This window comes from Festucalex cinctus, chromosome 13 (assembly GCF_051991245.1).
Source record: "Festucalex cinctus isolate MCC-2025b chromosome 13, RoL_Fcin_1.0, whole genome shotgun sequence".
Lineage (NCBI taxonomy): Eukaryota > Metazoa > Chordata > Actinopteri > Syngnathiformes > Syngnathidae > Festucalex > Festucalex cinctus.
The window spans coordinates 25,369,346-25,387,637 of record NC_135423.1 but is presented as its reverse complement, the minus strand read 5'-3'; the positions used below and the strand labels follow the sequence as shown (position 1 = coordinate 25,387,637).

At 40.8% G+C, this 18,292-nt stretch overlaps 1 long non-coding RNA gene across 7 annotated transcripts in view; it reads right to left on the bottom strand.

Annotated features, from left to right (window-relative positions):
- Positions 1-18,292, bottom strand: part of LOC144033802 (uncharacterized) — a 118,306-nt gene that overhangs the window by 66,698 nt on the left and 33,316 nt on the right. The window contains exon 3 of one of the 7 annotated variants that reach the window (XR_013288080.1): positions 4,719-5,418. The exons of the other annotated variants lie outside the window; for them this stretch is intronic. This is a non-coding gene — a long non-coding RNA (uncharacterized LOC144033802). Of the gene's footprint in view, positions 1-4,718; positions 5,419-18,292 lie in introns of those variants that run through there. 7 annotated transcript variants of the gene reach the window in all.

The window sequence follows — 18,292 nt, the reverse complement described above, 5'->3', positions numbered from 1 at the left end:
TTAATCTCTTTAATAATTTTTTTCTTAAAGTCTGCCCGAGCGAGCAGAAGGGTGTGCCACCACCCACTGAAGCCCCGCCCAAAGACTTTAAAAGGATGAGGGGACCTCTCTCTTGCCCTCTTCCTGCTCTTGCCCTCTTCCTGCTCTTCCGCCTCTTGTCTCTGGCTTCCAAGCCTCTTGCAAAACTCTCCTGCACGACCTGCAAGTGCCCCAGCCTGCTCGAACTCTTTGTTCCAAGAAACTTGCCAACCACGTGGCCCTTTTCTTTTCTGGCAGCAACCGTTGCCGAGAGCGGACCCTCGCTCCACGCCACGCCAAAGCAGGTGCAAACTGCAACGCTGACTAAAGACTCTTTTGCTTTTTTTTTGTTTTTTTTTTGTTCCACCATCGGTGCTTGCCCGCCCGGACTCCGCGGCCCCCGGCGTACACTTGCAACGTATCGCCGGGCTCAAGGTTGTGCACCTAAGCCGCGCACCTCACCTGCTATTCGGTGGCGCTCCGCCGCAGTGCCAACGCACCTCCAACGGCTGGCCTTCCCCGTACGCAGGCGCGTACTGACCGAGCTGCAACACCTGAACTCGGACAGCTGCCCAGCAGAACCAACCTTGGCGAGAATCAACCTCGCCGGATCGCCGACCAATCAAGGGACGAGCCGCGCAACTACGCCAGGCCCCTGAGCGGCTTCCCCATGCTCACCTGTAGAATAACCCTTTTTTTTTTATTTTCTTGCCTTTTTGGAACGAACATTGACTATTTTTCACCCTTTTGTTCAAGACCTTTCTGCTCATTCGACGCAAACGATGCTCGTAAGTCTGCATTTGATTCCCAAATTGGTACCACTGCGTGCAACTTACGTTTGAAACATATCACAGATCTGGCAGGTCAAATTTCTCTTTTCCTTGTTTCCTCATTCATTCGCATTCCTTCCTTATTTTCATTCGCTTTATTTTGTTTCTTTTCTTCTGACGGTAGAATAGTTAGATAGGCAGTGTTTTGATTCTGTAGTGTAGCAATCGTGAATAAATGCATGTTTTATGAACTCTATTCCGCCTAAGTCATCTGTGTTTCCGAGTGGATTATTATTCTTTTGTTAGTACAACGAACCACTGAATATCGAGTGTGGCGACTTTAGATTATAAATGACTGATGAAAGAAGGATTTTGGTCGTTGTTTGCTCCTGTTAACCCAAAGCAAAACCAACGTGGTGCTCCAGAGGTTATCGAGGTAAATATAATTTACCTCTGTAACGTCCAGATTATTAATTCGTCCAAAAGACGACCCAATTATCGCTACACGCGACTGAGCCACCCTTTGGTCATGTCTAGTGCAACCATGATCTCAGGCATCACTTGGGCCAGAGAGACTTCAGAGTGAAGTCACTCGCAATAAATACATTACTGAACAATAAATAAAGGTAACACTTTACAGAGATTCATCAATGAATTATTACATGAGTGGCACTGAAAAGATGTTTTAGTAACTGAAATTAACCGGACAATTTGGTAATTATTCTGCATATGAAAGCACTGCAAATACTCACTGGTGTCTATTAAAAAAATAAAAAATAAAATATTCTGCATAAAGACAGTAATCACTTTTTTTCTATGTGGATTGTAGGTAAAGATGTCGAAAGCAGTTGATGTCTTTGTATGAGTGTGGTCCTGAGCCTGCTCCATAGATGAACTGCCATTAGATATTGCTGCAAATATGTTGTTAATTGGCAAATTCTGTTTGTATTGGTATGTATCTTTAGAAAGTGAACCTCAGGGACATATCATCCCACTTTTTCAGACCATTCAAGAAATTTCTCAATGCGTAATTGCAATTACTCACTTTTCTCAGTGGCGAGCAACGGTGCAATTAACTCACCCACTCTTTTCACTGCACTTTAAGATTAAATATTTATTTGATGTTGTGTTTAAAAAGTCTACAGTTAGAGGGGGAAAAAAATAATCATCCATTAGTGTGGGTAAAATTAAATGTGCTTACTTGTTCCAAGAAAGCAACAAACAACTGTCCATTTTGCAGCATGTGAAGGAAGCTGCACTTTGGCAGGCTACAGCCTGGAATGGCCACCAGTCAATCAGAGGGCACATTTTGTTTCAACAAACAACCATTCACACAAGTATTCGCACCAACTGGCATGTTGAGTTTTCAGCTTAGCAAACATGCTCGATTTTCAACACTAGACAAAACATAAGCACAGAGACACAAAACAAACTCACAAAGGAAGATCCAAACAAAAAGATTCTAAATCAGGAATGCTGCAACTTATTGTGGTCAATTTGTAAATATCATCTTTTATCTATGCCTGTTGTTTGTGCCCATTGTTTTAGCCCTTTTTATTATGCAAGTGATTATTATGCTGATTATCAACTATACACCTTAGAAGAGTTTAGGGGCCTGACTGTTGCTGAAATCGGCTTATGCATTAAGATGCGCCAGGCCCTTTTGCCTGGTCAGTTGGGACTTTTGAGTGGCCTCAGAGCGTTGGGAGTGTCCCAGCCCAGCCCAGATGGCCTTCCAATACAGTCAAGAGACTGAATGCTTTTCTTTTCACTCTCACCAAACCAGATGGAGAGAGAGAGTATTGTACAGTAGAGCTAAGAAAGAGGTGGCTACAGGGATGTCTCAAATTTCCAAAATGTCTTCGTAATTACTACAATTGTTTGTTGTAATCTTTTCAGTGTTCCTTTCCCCCATTTTCTGATACAAAAAGACCTCTCCGAGCATGTACTGCAAGAACCCCCCTCGAAATGCTACAAAACCAGGCTGTTTCGCAAAAGATAGAAAAAGACAGAGGAAGGGAAGAGAAAGGAGAGCGAAAACCACATTAAAGCTATGCAAATGAAACTGTCTGGGCGAGGAGCATTAACCGGTGTTTGTCGGAGAGCTGCCTCTATTTTTAGTGTTTGTGTGCACGCGCACGTGTCCGTCAGTCTTTCCCTGGTGAGGTGTGTGATGACTTCCTTAAGTCCAGGCTTTCATGTTCAAGCGAGACAGTCTGAGTGTGGAGATACGTCGGCAGGAATATTCTGGCTAATTGAAACGCTTCACAAATGAAGCTGTCAAACAGGAACTTCAAACAGAATACACAACAGCAGTTGAAAGAGAGATTCTAGGACAGCGGTGGAGAGGACTTTTTTTTTTTTTTTTTTTTTTTTAAACAGTACAAGTGATTACAGTTTGGTTTTGGGACCATCATCACAGCTATAGAGTCGGTTGCCAATCTTGGCCAGTCCAGACTTTTTACGTATTCAACATTTTGAGATTAACCACACAACCAAAGCCATGTTGGAGCAAATTTTTTCTTGGCGCGAGCAAATTGTGAAATATTGCAACATTCAAAGCACCAAGTTTTGTGTGTAAGAAGAGAACACTAGTGGGGAAGGAAATTGCTGCAGTTTTTCAGGTATAGATGTTATCATAAAAGTAAAGAAAAAGTGTGGCTATCATAAATTATACAAAATGAACACAGTGTGCGAACTAATTATTACCGCACGTTACTTGTTTGCTATGGGCATGAATGCTAGTTTGTACAATGCAATCATACTATTAAAAAAACATATATGTATACTGTATACAACTTCTATGTATGAGGTTAACCATTTTAATTAGGGATGGGTGAGTATCAGCTTTGTTTTAAGGTATCGGTACTCGTAATGGTGGTCGATAGTGTCGGTCGTCCTCTTTTATGGACATTTCATGATCACGAAATAGAAATTTGAAGAATAGAAAATTGCCATTAAGTTCATGCAGTTTTAAGGAAAATTTGATATTGGGATATAGAGGTCTTTCATTAAAAAAAAAACAAAAAAAAACTGCCTTGTTTTTGGGGGGATTTTATGTACTAGAGGTATCGGTATTTGTTAACGGTATCATGACTACTCAATAGTGGAGTAATGGTGAGTACAGTCTTCCCTCGCTATAACGCGGTTCACTTTTCGCGGTCTCGCTGTATCGCAGATTTTTTTTTAAGTGCAATTTTGCATATTTTTTTACAGTAATATACCCATTTTATAAAATTTATGAAGGTTTGAACATTGTCAATGTTTGAACAAGAGAGAAATGTGAGAACAAGTAAATGCCTCAATGAGAAAAGTGTATAAATTGTGCGGTCGGGGATTTTAGAGCCTTAAAACATTTATAAGAGTTGTAAAACATAAAGCTAACTACTTCGCGGATTTAATTTATTGCGGGTATTTTTTGGAACCTAACCCCAGCGGAAAACGAGGGAACACTGTAACACTGAAATTCTGGAATCGATCCGATACCAAGTAAATACAGGGCCAGTATCACCAATCGATACTTTTTGAAAATTATAGTATATCATTTAAAAAAAAAAAAAAAAGTAGCTGTATCTTTGAATTGCTTATTCACAATCAAATTTCAACCTTTAAGTGTTTTTGTTTTGTTTCTTTTCTTTCTTTTTTTTTTAAAGGACAAACTTAGGACAAAGTTAATTGATGAATACAAAATACTTTATCAATGTCTCCCCCAACATTCCAATTATGACAACATATTTTTTTCACATTCTTAAAGTGCACAAAGTGATCATATGACAAGAAATGTAAACAAATACTTTATCATATACTGTTCAGAAACTACAAATACAAAAAATTACTAAAAATGCTGCCTTCATCACTTCTTTTAAAGATGTTAAAGATTATCATGCAACAACAAATATAAACATAAAACAACATACCAAAAACAATATTTTTCAAGTACAATACTGTATGTGTTCATGCAATCTACTACAAAGATGCGATACTAAGTCACATGATGTCACAAGATCAAAACATCTGTTTGACCAAACCGCAGCAGTGCATAAAAGAGCCAAACTGAAACTAAACTACTAGATCAATATTTTAGTGACAGTATCGATCCGATATCGATAATGACTTGGTACAGAAAAAAATTGATATTTGGATCATCCACCCACCTCTAGAGTGGAGTACTCGTATTGGTCTGGAAGAAAATGTGGTATCAAACATTCACAAATGTAATATTGTATAAATACACAGACCAGCTCCAAAATATTGAGTACATTGTGCAATACAATGATGCCTTACACAAAAGCTGTACAGTATTAAATATTGGACATTGACTGAGATATAATTGATCACTTTGTCTTGTATACATTTTACAAAATATCTTGCAGAAAAAAAACATTCCTCCCACTAAATACAATAATGTAAAGCCATTTGGAAAACTACCGTGCATTACTATGTTTTTGAAAATGGCAGTGGAGCTGGGTTAGAAAAAAATATGTGTAAAGGGAACACGTGAAATAAAATGCCAGTGTCTTCCTGAAAACCTTGATCATGAAGTCCTTACACGCGCACACACACACTGGTCAGGGCCGTTTTTCTTTGGACAAGGAGAGGTGAGCCCTGAAAACAGCAGGCTACTGAGTGCCTGCCAGAGCAAGATATGAGTCGGATAACATATGGCAGTGGGAACTGGATACAACACAAACATATTACACAGTAATGGCATTGAATGAAATAACTGCATGTGTTCGTATATTCTGTTTTGATGTGTAATATTTGTCCTGTACAATGTATGTTTTAAGCATTAAATAGCTATTCCATTGTGTAAAGAAATTACTGAATTCAACATGAAATATAGCTGCCTGATTTTAGCCTTTTACTATATGTATGGAAGACATGAAGAAAATCCATTTGCCTTCATGGTAGTGCGAGCTCGGCAAGTTAGCATTGGCATTAAGGGCCGTGTCACTGTTATTTCTTCACAATGCGTTTCGGGTTGGGTAAGCACCGAAACTTGTCTCCAATCTAACGACTGACTGCAAAAAGACTGCGCAAAAAACTTTACGTTTGGATTCAGTTAATGGGCCACCGTTAGCTGACAGTACGCGACACACCTGACCAATGTGTACCGACTCCCCAATGACCATAAATTAGGGGGGGGAAAAATCCTTTGAATCAACTTTTCTTTTTTTTTTACATGTACATTTTCACATGGTTAAAATGTGGTTAAGTGTTGTACTTCGCTTCTTGTCAAAAGTTCTGTCGGTTTGTCTGTCACAATGTATACATGTGCAACAGATGCACACATTCAAATTTATGATGGCGTATTGGTTGCGGGAGCGAGTGGATTGATTGGACCCCAAAGCAGACGGAAGACGAGCAGGAAAGTAGTAGCAAAAATTTAATAACAAAAGGAGCACGATGAGTTCGTGAGGGAATAATGCAAAACAAAGTACAAATAAAACGGAACCCTAATACACCATTGCACAAATTAAAGTAATTTAACAGACTTTTTTCAATGTAACGCATCCTTAACTTTGCAACATACATCGCCACACATTGTAAGAGACTTTCAGAAAGCAAACAAATGTAGAAAGGCTGAACAAAAGATATTTTTACCGAGCTAAGTGAGCTGATCAATGGGGCTATTAGCTGACAATATTTATTGGCAAAAAAAAACATTTTTCCACCTCAGCGAGGAGCTGTTCTACTTCAAACATGCTGCCGACGGTTTGGAGTTTTGTTTATTTACAGCACATGAATTCCACTATTACAACAAATACAGTCATCTAAGTGCACAACAGTGTGTTACATATTTAATTATTTAATAATCAGCCAGTCGTCAAAATATAGGCATTTTCATTTCAAAGTGACTCACCCAGTCGGTGGCACAAATAAATTTGTGCTTTTTTTTTTTTTTTTTCAATTGATGGACAGCCAAACATGCGTTAAAAAGCACAGTATTCACAGTATAATGTTTTATTTATTTATTTATTTATTTATTTATTTATTTATTTTTCTCAGTGGATTTCTCACCACCTCTCCTCTGGGTCTGCCCTTAGTGGTGTTCTGGCCGACACAGTGACATGAAGAGCCCCACACTTACCTTAGCTAGCATCAGAGGATAATACCTTCACCACACGGCCCGTTAATGGGCCACTCCAAGTTCACTGCTGCAGATGCAATTTTTTATTTTTCACTTTCAGTTTAAGAATAGTCACATTTTGACACTTTAGGAGCCTAGATCACATGAAAATGGTGTACTGTATTCCAAAAGAGAAAAGTGTAGAGTGAAAATCGGCTCTGATGTACACGTGTGCAGCCTATGAATAATAAGACATAAAATTCAAAAGTTCTTTCTTTCTTGTGGTTCTTTGAGTTTATATTTAAGATGAACCATGTTCTCAACTATGGAGCCACAATACTGACAATAAGATTTGGTATTGAAAAAAAAAAAAAATGTCATTGTGAAAAAGCTGCATTGACATTGAAACAAGGATTGGCACTGTAAAAGGTTGTATTGAAAAATAATAATAATAATAATAATAATAATTGATCATGACAACGCCTTCCAGCTTTTCAGGAGAGAAGAGAGTGCCCTCTGTCAGCTAAAGGCAATACCTTTTTTTTTTTTTCAATACCAAATGTTATTGTCAGTGTTGTGGCTCCATACTCAACCCCCTCCTAAAAAATTGTTTCTGATTCATGTTTTGTTTCATTCAGCTATTTATTTTCATTTTGTCAAAATGGAAAGTACATTTTATTTTAGTTTATGTTGTTGTTTCTTTTTTTAGTAAAAAGCACATTTGGTTTGGAATACGTACTACAGTAGTAATACATGCGACCTGACCAACCTCAAATATGACCTTTGACTCATTGAATACAATCTCTATGGTACTTTAAGATTTGTCTATGCTCTAGGTCCACAATATCATTGCCAGAGGAGACTGCGAGGGAGGTCTGACAACACAAAACTGAGGACTTTGGCACAAACTGTTTGGGAATTTGGTAGACCGTGCAGCACCAGTCTCAGCATTCTGGCGGACCAAGGCCATTTTCTTTTACAATAATAATAACCTGATAATTTGGTGACTGAAAGTAGACTAAGCTTTAGACCAACAGGAACGTAAGTTTCAGCACAGGTGGTGAAACACAAGTTTGATTAATTAGATCTGTGGTTGCATTGTTCAACTTGTCCCTTATATAAGTAGCACTTGATTTTCTGCATGAACTTCACAAGTCTGTTTCTGCTTCCACAATGTCAAAGACTGCACCTTTAGCATACTGAGCCTGACTGTCAAGGAATGAGTGAAGCCACTTTCAATGGCCAAGAAGTAAACTGGCTATGTGCACTCCCACAATGGCGCAAATGCCCCTTTCTGAATGTGCCTGCCTCCGAAAACACTACAAGAAAGAAAACTTCACCCATGCACAGTTAGACTGCGTTTTGCACTAGACTTGCGGTGAAAAGTCAAACCGGCAAAAGCTTAACTCCACTGGGACATGTTTGTAATAAGATGAATCTGAACTCGTGCTCAACACCGAGAGGAAACGTGTGGGAAGCTGAAACCACACATGAACATACAGAAAATGCAGTACACGAGATGGTGGAGGAGATGGAAGTGATACAGGTTCCGTTGTACCAAAGGATCCTTTGTTCGAATGCCGCAAATGCGCGCGCGCGCACACACGCACATACACGCAAACACACACACACCGAGTATAAATCACACCAAGCAGAGCAGAAAGTCGCTGCGGGAAATCTGCATCAGAGTTGTCTCAGTCACTTTGACACACCTTCGTATTGTGCCTTCATCTTCAAGTTAACATGGTTTTATTTTTTTGACATTTTAATATTAATGGTAACGCCCCGCGACCCTTGTGAGGAATAAGCGGTCAAGAAAATGGATGGATGGATGGTGGTTAACGTATTTTTACATTTGCATGAATGTTACTTAAGCTAACCGAATGTACAGTTAAAGGGATACTTAACTCATTGAGCCATTTCCAGCAGTAAAAAGTTAATATTTTGTCTGTAATTAATGTGGTAACTTCATTATTTTTCATGTACAATTAATACCTTTAAAAAGTATTTTTTTCTACTTGCTGTCGACTGATGATGACATCACCTGTGCTGAAGGTGTTCATGGTGTTCGGTTTACTGACCAAACCCGGAAAACAGGTGAGCCATGATTGGCCGTTAGCCTACTAACTTCCTCAGTACAAGTGATGTCATCATCAGTCGACAGCAAGTGCAAAAATAATTTTTTAAATGTGTCCCTTTAATCAAGATTTTAAATCTTGAAATGGCTTCTAATTTCATTATTAAAAAAGTTCTAAATCCAATCAAGGTTCACCCAGTATCGTGAAATGCATTTTGCTCGATTTCACTGGTTTCGCTGAAAATGAAAGAACTTGTAAAGTGCACGACTCCTGAGTTAAAACGACAACACGGGCAGCGCTATTTCAAGGCAAACAACCAACTTAAAAGTTGGATATGAAGCCGATAGAACTTCGGAAGTGATTTATGGCCTTGTACAAAATAATGACACTCAGTAAAATGCAGATGAGCCTGAGGTGAAGAAAGCCAGATGCTATGCATTTGTTTGTGTTTGTCGGTCTGCAATATGTGATAATGTCCATAATGTTTCATGGCTATTAGCTATGTGATGTCCATGTGCATATTCATACTAACAAATGAAATGTAAGACTGTCAGAATTAAGATGAATAAATAAATGAATAAATAAATAAATAAATAAATAAATAAATAAATAAATAAATTACAGTACAATGGAACCTTGTCCACCACCCAAAAACGCAGTTCAAATTTGTTTTGTTTTTTTTCCCTTTGGACAAATTTGCCTCAGAAGTCAAATCAAAGTTCAGTGAGTCAAACCATCCTCATATGTGACACCAGCAATACATCCTTAGCACGGATCAGTGTTCCACTCCTTTACGGTATAACCCAGAAATTGATTTTTCTTCTGTTTAAAAGCTACCATGCATTTTGATTGGCTAGAATTTCCTCGCCCCATCATGCAACTGCAATTCATATTTTGAATCACCACAAAACCAGTGAGTGGTCGAGATTCGGCCACTCATGAAATCTGATGGCAGAACGACGCAGACTGCACGAGTGTGCAGTGGAGTTCCGTCATATCGCTCAGTGTGTGGCGGCCCTGACACGAAACAGTCGGAAGTCCCACATTACCCCCGTTCTTATATCCCTCCAGTTACTTCCAGCAAAATTCAAAATTCTCATGATTATGTATAAAGCATTTCAGTCCTACCTACATCTCTCAGCTCCGTATTCCTGATGCCATTACACAATATCTCCACTCCACAAATCTTGGCTTATTACAAATCCACAAGTGAAAAGGAAACCCCATTCTGTGGAAGTATCCTTTACAATCTGTTAGATTTGCTGATAAATGGTTTGAATGATGGATGGATGGATGGATGGATGGATGGATGGATGGATGGATGGATCTGCTGAATCTTCGGACTGTCTTAAACAATGACTAAAAACTAATGTCAAGCATCTCTTTGGGCCTCACTTTTTTGCCATGCCTAATGTTTAATGTTTTTATTAATGGATGTGTGGATATTTTATTCTTGCTCAATTTCTCTTATGTTTGCATCATTGTCAGTTCTTTGGAAATTTGAAATGCAAATGATTCCCGGCGAATCGGAGTGCATGTTAATCATGATTTCTAGACAATGCCCAACCAACGTCATGCAGGATAGTTAAATACCGTCAAATGATATGTTATAGAGATGACATAAATATATGCAGTGTATGGCTTTTATACAGTCACCAATGCGACAGGCTGCACTCATAAAATTAAAATGCTGAAAATGTGCTACTAAATTCTTACCCTCTCAGACAGAGTTTACGTACAGCAATACTAAATATACACATCCTTTAAGTGCAAGCTGTGTGTGATTCAAAGGAGCTCATAAAAACAATGGTGCACAATATTCAGCGTTACCTTCCACTAATACTTCCAAGTCCACCACTTCAAACTATATTTTGCACTTGGAGTACTCTCCTAATTGTTCAATGGTAAAAACCATTAGACATGCTGTACATACAGTGCTAAACCAATTTTAAATGGTAAATCTAATTTTCATTAATATATAAATGACTGGCTAAGAGGAAAATTACTTTTGTTATTCACCTTTGAAAAAAACATCAACATCAACGCTCTTTGTTACAATTATATTTCGTTTGCGAATCACGTATGATTTTTGTGTGTTTGGTTTGTGACTTGCCAGCACCCCCCGCAACCCTTGTGAGGAATAAGCGGTCAAGAAAATGGATGGGTGGATGGTTTGTGACTTTTACTAAAACGCCATTGAAGGAGAAACTGGAATTTAGAAAAACATCAGACCGCAAGAATGATTAATGTAGTTTTCCTGGTATGTAGCCTACTTTTGTAAATTGTCTGTTTAAAAAAAACTAACTAAATATTGTAAATGTCTTCTTGTTACTCATCTTTTCTCCAGACTTCTACATGAAAAGTGAATTTGTATACCTGCCCCACTATTAGATTTTACTACCTCGTTTGTCATCTTGACAGCTTCATTAAAGAATCTGGGAAAAAGCTGAGGATTTGCGTTTGTGTACGTGTCATTATGAATACTTCTGAGAATGCATGTCCCTGTTACTTATTCCTGTTTTCTTCCCTTTAAGCGTTTCTCTTTCTGTCTCCTCCCTTTTCAATCCTTCTTTGCTGCCATTGTCACTTGCACCTCGGTCATATATGTGCTTCAGTTCGCTTCACTCTCTTTTTTTTTTTCTTTCTCCCTCATTTTTTCCACATTTCTCCAACACCAACCTTCACCCTCACTGCCTCCATTTTACTTTTGTCTCTATAGAGGTGGGGAGAAAAAAAATACACATTTGTGGCTGCTGGTTTGTCTCCAGCCTCTCCAAACCTTCCTGATTTGGTATTGGCTGAATGGTGTGTCTGGTATATTGGTATTGGCTGGCTCCAGCAGGTGAGGTAGAGCTGTTCCACTTAATCAATGCCCTATAGTGATGGGGGTGTTGGCGTTTGGAGGGGGTAGGAGGTGTGCCAGACACACAGCACAGCAGCCGTCAGCATTGGCAGCCCTCCATGAAGCAGAGCATGGGGATGGCATGACCTTCAGACACTCGGGACTACACGCACACGCACACGCACTTGCAAATCATGTGAAATGAAATGTCTGCAGGCCACACCCAAAATTCACCCCGCCTCCACTGCAGAGGCAGACTCACAGCAAGCAAATAGACATGGCATCACCTTGAGAAGGGCAAGAAAAAAACTACAGCCATGCAAACACTGACAAGATGGCTGCCATTTGCTCTGAATGAATTTTCTAGTTACAAGTGAATTGTTGATACAACCGTTTTTCATGGATGTGTATTTAATGCTGGTTTATGAAATATTGTTTGATGTTTTATGAGGTTGTGACGAGCTTTAACTGGTGTTATTAATAAACCTTATATTGCCATAGGGCATACAAAGACCAGTAATCAGTCCTACAAATAAAAATTGTTTCCATATACATTAAAGTAGTTGTTAGCAATTTGACAGTGATTGAGTACGGTATAATAATAATAGTAATTATGATTATAAAAACACATTTATAAAAGTCTGAAGTGGCGAATGTCAAGCGTGACCTCCACATACACAGGAAGACATTCATGTTAGCCGTAGAAATGCTATACATCAGGGGCGTCCAAGGACACAAGGGCCACATAATGTTATGAAGAGAAATTGTGTTTAGTCATAAAAATTGGACAAATAATTTATTTGTGCTTTTGCATATTTAGAAAAATGCTACAGTATATAAACCAATTTATTTGTAATATGGCAGTAGGGTTATTATAGTTTGGGAATTATTTATTTTAGTTTTTATTAGTTTTCGGGGTGGTTCTGTTAGTTTTTTATTAGTTTAGTTCTTTAAAAAACAACAACAATGACTCAACAAGAACTGAAAGAAAGCAGGGTAACTAAATACACATGGTAACGAGAAAACAACAGACACCTGGGCAAGATACAAGAGGCTTGGGGAGCTGATTGGTCAACACACTGGGAAGGGAAGACACACTCAGGTGGACGTGGTTAGACATAACGGGACAAGGGAAGACACAAGGAACACATGACAAACAACCAAAAACACCAAGAGAAAACGAAATCCCACCCCCACAAAATCAAAACATGACAGAACCCTCCCCAACCCCCCACCCCCCCAAGGGACGGCTCCCAGACGTCCCACCAACATAAAAAGTCCAAAAACAAGGGTGGGAACACGGCCCACCCATCCGTCCCAGACAAAGGCAGTTCAGGAGGCCGTCCGCGAAGCCCGACGACTAGGGCCCGGCGGGGCCGTGCAGGAGGGCGTCCGAGACGCCAGACGAGAGAGTCCCAGCGGGGCCGGTCAGGAGGGCGTCCTCGACGCCCGACAAGAGGTGAAGGCGGCCGCAGGGCTTGCGCCGCCGGGACTTTAGGCGGCGCCTGGCGAGGTTCCGGGACTTTGGGCGGCGCCTGGCGAGGTTCCGGGACTTTGGGCGGCGCCTGGCGAGGTTCCGGGACTTTGGGCTGCGCCTGGCGAGGTTCCGGGACTTGAGGCGGCGCCTGGCGAGGTTCAGGGACTTGAGGCGGCAGCAGGCGAGGTTCAGGGACTTGAGGCGGCAGCAGGCGAGGTTCAGGGACTTGAGGCGGCAGCAGGCGAGGTTCAGGGGCGAGAGGCGGCAGCAGACGAGGCTCAGGGGCGAGAGGCGGCAGCAGACGGGGCTCAGGGGCGAGAGGCGGCAGCAGACGAGGCTCAGGGGCGAGAGGCGGCAGCAGACAAGGCTCAGGGGCGAGAGGCGGCAGCAGACGAGGCTCAGGGGCGAGAGGCGGCAGCAGACGAGGCTCAGGGGCGAGAGGCGGCAGCAGACGAGGTTCAGGGGCGAGAGGCGGCAGAAGACGGGGTTCAGGGGCGAGAGGCGGCAGAAGACGGGCTTCAGGGGCGAGAGGCCTCAGCAGACAAGGTTCAGGGGCGAGAGGCGGCAGCAGACAAGGTTCAGGGGCGAGAGGCGGCAGCAGACAAGGTTCAGGGGCGAGAGGCGGCAGCAGACAAGGTTCAGGGGCGAGAGGCGGCAGCAGACAAGGTTCAGGGGCGAGAGGCGGCAGAAGACAAGGTTCAGGGGCTTGAGGCCTGTCCAACCCGGCACTCCTGGCGCCACCGACCAAAGACAGGGCTTCCTTTAGCACGGCAATGGCTCGGGCGCCGGCTTCGAGCGCCTCTTTCCGCCAGGGCTCCATTTCGGACCTTGCCCCCGCTGGGTCCATGTATGGTTGAGACATTCTGTCACGATGGGGGGGGTGTTGGAGGCAGGACCCAGATGCAGGGGGCAACAAAAACAGGGCACGGTAGGGATGCAAGTAAAAAAGGGGATTTAATTAACAAAAAAATGTAAATAAGGTACTATGGAAAAATTAACAAGGTCAAAAACACACAAGGCATGGCATGGAAAACAGGGACAGCAACAGGAACAACAACAATGACTCAACAAGAACTGAAATAAAGCAGGGTAACTAAATACACATGGTAACGAGAAAACAACAGACACCTGGGCAAGATACAAGAGGCTTGGGGAGCTGATTGGTCAACACAGTGGGAAGGGAAGACACACTCAGGTGGACCTGGTTAGACATAACGGGACAGGGGAAGAGACAAGGAACACATGACAAACAACCAAAAACACCAAAAGAAAACAAAATCCCACCCCCACAAAACCAAAACATGACAAATTATAGTTAGTTTTAGTTAGTTTTGTAAACATAAAATGTAGTTTCAGTTAGTTTTTGTTTTTAAATAAGCATTTTTGTTTTTATTGTATTTCGGTAACAATGTTGTTTTGTGAATTTTAGTTTGTTTTTTTCATTAGTTTTAGTTAACTAAAATAAACTTTAATGGCACCTGTTTTTCGATACCCTCCCTTCTTACTTTGACCATCTCCAAACATTTTTGTTTTGTTTATTTTATTTGAGCTGAGTCAAATGCCATTTTTAGCATATGTCGCGGGCCACTGAAAAATGGACGGTGGGCCGCAAGTGGCCCCCGGGCCGTAGTTTGGACACCTCTGCTATACACAATGGTAATACGCTGCCAACATGGTGAGAAGTTCAATTTAAAGTCACAGTGTGTAATAAGTAACCACTAGATGTCGCTATAGCATAGAATGCAGCCAAAGCGCATGCATTAGAAGCATGCACACTTTGGTGGCTCAGAAAGACCCACAAGCCTACCACCAATTACCAGCCAGTATGAAGCCTTGCTAGCAATACTGAAAGACCATGCGAGACGGATTTAGTCCAAGCGGCTAACAAGAACGGTTAGCTGGAGTTAAGCCTGGTTCACACGGCAGGAGAATTGGCCCGATTTTAGGCCCGAATTTCCCCTCCCGACAATCGTAAGGACGCGCCGAGACGCAAGCGATAATCTTCACAGATAATCCTGCCGTGTGTATTTTCACCACACACGACGCCTCCCAATATCGGCGCTCGGAAGGACCCCCGACTTGAAATCGGGCATATCCAACATGTTGGATCTTTTGGCCCGATTTCGCTCCGCGCAGCAGATTGACAGTGATGTGCAGCCAATCAGAAAGCGAGCCAGCGAGGAAGCCGGTGGGGAATCCAAAATCAAAACAGTCATGACGCAGCAGAAAGTCCGTGCTAGCGCTATTACACTCTTTTTAGTTTTTTAATTATTTGTTGTTGTTTTTTTTTTACACGCACACACTCTCCACAAATAAACGCCAACCCGCGCCGCCAGCACTGAGCCGAGGGCAAGCGATGTCTCGCCAGTGCCCATTTACACTCCTTTAAATAACGCCTTTTCTTTTTATGCAGCTTTTTCGGCTGAAAACCAGGATCGACTCATGTTGATGACTCGGAAGCCACGTTTAATCTCGAGAGGTTTTGCGAGACTTCCCGTCACATTCTTGAATGAACTCTGCTCGTGTGGAGTGTGTTGATTGTGCAGTGTGGCCGCACACCACGCACGGTACGTGCAAAACTGGAACTCCCGTGATTTTTTTCTCTTCGCGTGTGGTGTCTGTCAAAGATTGGAAATCGGCCGACAATTTTAAAATCTTGCCGTGTGAACCAGGCTTTAGACAGAGCGATAGGCTGGAGTGGCTAACAAGAGCGGCTAGGGGGAGAAGCTATTAAAAAAAAAAAAAAAAAAAAAGCTAATAAAAGCTTTGAGAGAAAAGCAGAAGGTGACAAATGACAGGAGCCCGAAATCATGAGACTTTTGCATATTTTTTAAATCAATAGTGTATTGTTAAATGCAATGAATTATTACCACTAGATGACACTAAAAAGTACACACTGTGGCTTAACAAGAATCTTATCAAATACAATAACATATGCACATCAAGTGTCTTGGTATGCTTTTATTTTGAAATTGTTCGTGGAAGCGCATGTGGAAGTTGGATAGTTGCGTGCAGTTTAAATTGCCATCACAAACTGTTGCCTGCACCAACACCAACACGCCATCCTGAAATTATGTTCAATCGCTAATTAAGGATGCTATAAATTCTCAAAATATGCTGACGTTGTAGAATCCAGTGCTTGTTTCCAGCGTTAGCGGGCAGCAGATAACCGCTTATCAAGTAGGCTCGGAAGATGCTTACCAAAAAGTAGTATACTTTAAGTTGTACATAACATAGCGTATACTGAAGTACACCTAAGTTTATTTTTCTTTTCTTTTTTTTTCTTTTTTTTTTTAATTTTTATTTATTTATTTTTTATTTATTTTTTTTAAGTTTAAGTTTATTTTTCAAGTGTACTTATTCTTGTATGAAAAGTAAACTTCAAGTAAACTCCTTGGGACTAAATTGGCCCATTTTAGTAGGCCTACAATTAAAAGTATACTTACTTGTATTTTGTTTTATTTTATATGTTTCTGAGTAAACAAGTTCTTCGCGGTAATGATTTGGATTATAAGGAGGAGGTAGGAAGTGATAAGCTTTGGCTTCCTTCTGCCCCTTCTTGAACCGAACACTTTTGCATGAGCTTTTTTGCTTATATTTTTTGTAATTGTTCCAGATAAATAACGATTAAATCAGATCAAACTTAAGTAGCCTATATTATAAAGTATATTAATATGTATACTTAATCAATACTTTCAAGTATACTTTATGATATATTTAAGTACACTATAAGGTACACTCAGCATTATACAGTGGCATCTAGTGGTGAAATAATAATTCATTCATTAAAAAAAAAATGTTTGTGTTAGTAGGAAGTAAAAAGATATGTTGTATCGCATAAACGTACTTTTTTTTTTTTTTTTTTTTTTTTTTAAATATAACGGTAAGGCTAGAAATCACTAATTATTTTACATGGCCGCGCCACGCCTTCTAGTGTCCGCCATGTTTCGCCGCCATCTTTCTGCTACGGGTGCCGTCAATGTCAAATTTCAGCATCCATTTCTTAACGCGTTTTTGGAACGCCTTTGCAGACGCACTTCCGGTTTGTGTGGCAACCGCATATAAACGAAGAAGAAGAGTTTCCGGTCCCCGAAGAGAGCATTATCAAGCATCACAATTGCTTTGGGAATTTATTTTATTTCAGCGCGACAAAACAAGAGTTTATATTGTAGCCGCATTTGCCAGATGGAGAGAAATGAGGAACAGACGAGGTTTGGGAAGTGCCGGTGCCTTCGACTACTTTCTACTTGACCGGTAAGTAAGAGTACATTTGTGTTTACGTTTTGAGAGCGAGAGAAAAAGTATGCACTGTACTAATTAATACGATGTTCGTACCATTGTTTTACGATCACTATAGCTGTTGATTAGCAACTCCACACCACTCGAACGATTTCGTTATGTAGTTACTTTGCTTTGCTTTTGAAAAAAAAAAAAAAAAAGATTCCCACTGGCAGGTCATATTCAGAGTAAATGCGCAAGTTATTGTGTAATGTAGTGTAACTGTGATTTCGGAGGTATATTTGCCCATAACTTCAATTGAGAATCTAAAGCATACTGTATTAGTGGAGGAGTTGAAAATGATTATTTTTCGTTGTGTTTGGTGAAAATAGTGTTCTTGAAATTAATTTTCGGCAGGGAATAACTTTCTGGACTTAACTGCTGGCTGTACCGTAAGTACTGCTCGAGTCTGAACTCTCTCACTCAAGTGTGTACTGGTCCATTGTGTAATTGTTTGTGTCACACTAGATCAACACCCAAACTTGAGGGGTTCCAGAACCATATTCTGATGTATACAAGCATTCATGCACCATTTAAATACATCACCGACCTGCAAGAAAAAAAATATCAACGGGAGAGTCAGCAGCCAAATTGGAATGCCCCGAATGAGGACACTTCGGATGGAGGACCCCAGAAGGCTTCGGTGTTGTACCACCAGTATCTCCACCTACCATATCTGAGCTGCAACAAACTGAAGTCAGCCGAGGTTTTGGTATGTCATTTACATATGGACGGTATTACACACTACATTAAATTTTT